The 2,631-nt window shown below is 53.6% G+C and overlaps 1 non-coding gene across 1 annotated transcript; it reads left to right on the forward strand.

Moving 5' to 3' along the window:
• Positions 1–525: 525 nt before the first annotated feature.
• LOC119342253 lies at positions 526–682 on the forward strand. The gene has a single exon (XR_005165490.1). It is a non-coding gene; the product is annotated as a U1 spliceosomal RNA (small nuclear RNA).
• The last annotated feature ends 1,949 nt before the right edge of the window (positions 683–2,631 follow it).

A 2,631-nucleotide genomic window follows, 5' to 3' on the forward strand; every position in this document is an offset into this window, starting at 1 on the left:
ACACACAATGGCAGAAAGCGATCATTATTACCCTAAAAAGGTGACCAATACATTTTTTTTGTCTGTACATGGTCTGGCACGCACGTGCACATACTCAACTAGTTATACAACAAATCACAAACCCACGACCACGCCATGCATGCATACACACACGCATCTAACAAAAGTTAACCAGCTCAACTAGCCAATACACCATGCGAACACCGACCGAATTCTGCCTCGCAAAAAGGTAAACAAAAAAGAACACACGATCGAATTATTGAGTATAATTGGCAGCAGAGCAACCACCAGTCAACGAGTTAAGTTTTTCTTTCTTTTCAAGTTCCTCCTGTTCGGGGAACTGGGCCTAGCCCTCAGGAGCCCATCAGTAGCCACAAGTCCAACACGAAACAGGTGCACGTCCCAGCAGCCCGTAAGCTGCAGCAGCAGCATCCCTCTTGTCTTGTTTAGTACCACATCGACGCCACAAGAAGATTAGAGGAGGAGGGCTGGCTACATTAGGACCGCTAGGTGCGACGCTGCAACATACTTACCTGGACGGGGTCGATGACTGTTCAGGAAAAGCCGTGGTCTAGATCAATGGCTCACATTACACTTGGTGAATGCGTTGATCTACCATCTCCTCAAACGGGAGAGTGGATGTCATATGTGATAGAGGGGGTACGTGTTCGCGTGGCCCTTGCCAATTCAAAAATGTAAAATTTAGTGATTTTGCATTACTACTTGACTTGATTATTATTTTCTACTTTTTGAAATTTTGATTTGATGATTATTTTCCTCCTGGATATGATAATTATCCTTGTTCAACAATTTAATTTGAAGGTGTGTGAATAAGAGATGCAGAAATTACTGTCGTTGCCAGCGAAGCCATATATATACCGCGGGTGGAGGTTTTTGATTTCTCAGAGATACTAGTCAGATATACAATGAGAAAAGAACCCCCCCCCCCCGCGCGCCGCCTCCTCCAAGGCGACTCGGTGGTAACCCTAGCCGCCACCGCCGCGCCCCTCCCCCCTCCTTCCTTTCTGCCGCCGCCTGAGGTGTGCTCCGGCGTGCACGCTCGACACCGATGAAGGTGGCGGCGGGGATTCGGCGGCTGCACGTCTCGTGGAGGGCCTCGGCATCCGGGGCGGCGGCCCCGGCGGATGTGCGCGGGGTGGCCCTGGCGGCGGGTCGCCCTGCTGGTGCTGGCTAGGCGCCTCCTCGGTCACACGGGTGATGAGGCGACATCAGTCCATGGTTGCTGGTGTGCATCCCTCCCCGCAGGTATGCCACCGCCAGATGAAGCCCACCCCTTTCGCCCCGATCTGCTCATTCCATCGCCGGATCTGGGTCCTGGTGTCTTAGGCCGCTGCTCCCGGTTGCTGGCTGCGCGGATCTCGTCGGGCGGGGTTGGATCCGGGGGAAACCCCTGGCCGGCGCAGCGGTCACACCAAAGGCGACGCCTTGGGCGCCATTCCCCTCCTTGGAGGCTGTGGTGTGGATCATATCCCCTCCTTCCATCCCCTGCTAGGTGAAAGCCTAGGTCCCCTGCTTCGGGCGGCGACGGCACGTCCGTGTCATGTCCCTTCTTGGAGGCACCGCCCGGGGATTGCAGGGGCGGCGAGAGAGTTTGGTTGTGGATGTGATGGTGGTGGGAGACAGCTTGGTTTGGGTTCTTCATTGTTTCTTCATAGGCTGTTGGCTGGAGGGTCCCTGACGAGGTCGCCGGAGGGTCGACGCCCATGAGCCTGGGCGAGAGGGGATCGGGTTCCCCTCTACGGAGACAACGACATACCTTTTGGTGGGAGCCCTGCGGTCCGGCGAATCCAGCTCTGGCCTCTGATATGGTTATCGTTGTTTCCCTTGTTTCTGCAACTATGGCCGGCAGCTCTCGCCCTTTGGTGTGGCTGCACCGCAGACAATGGTGCTCGTGAGTAGTGTGTCCTCGGCTTGCGGTATTGCTCTAGTTTCTTCTCCATGTAGCTTGGATGCCCTCCATTTGGGTTCTAGGGTGAACCGAGCTGCCGACTGCCGGTGCGACATCCTTCGAGCCAGGATGAAGGGGTAGGGACCCTTTGCAGAGGCAGTAACAATTGGTGGACTGGTCCAGGTCTGTCTTCGAGGGTGGCTGTGATCACGAAGCTCGCTCAGTGGTGCATTCCTCCCAAGACCCTGGTTTAGTTCTGCTGGTGTAGGTCGTCCTGTAGGTTGTTTGGCAGCAGCGTGGTGATGCTTTGGCTCCCTTCTGCTGCTGCCTTTGAGTTGTTTGGCTCAAGCTCCTTGTACCCGTCGCTTTGTTTTCCTTTGCTTTTCGTTGTAAGCGGTTGTTCTTATAATCCTGGCCGGTTGATGGCTTTGTTAATTCAAAGCCGGGCTCTTCTTGAGCTTCGTTCTAAAAAAAGATACGCAACAATGCATCCTCCAGTGGAATGCAACGCTGATTTATCCTCCAACTATGCATATTCATGGCACCTAGCTGAAGATGCAACGAGAGTATAGTTTTGCCCGTTCATGCTGCACAGATTTTTAGTTCAAACAAGAGGCAATTTGAATCGAAGAAAATCGGCAAGAATGCAGCACCCATCCCAGACACATTCCATATTTAACAGGACCGTGGGTTGCACTGCTCTCAAGTTTCCCAGCCAGATC

This window comes from Triticum dicoccoides, chromosome 7B (assembly GCF_002162155.2).
Source record: "Triticum dicoccoides isolate Atlit2015 ecotype Zavitan chromosome 7B, WEW_v2.0, whole genome shotgun sequence".
Lineage (NCBI taxonomy): Eukaryota > Viridiplantae > Streptophyta > Magnoliopsida > Poales > Poaceae > Triticum > Triticum dicoccoides.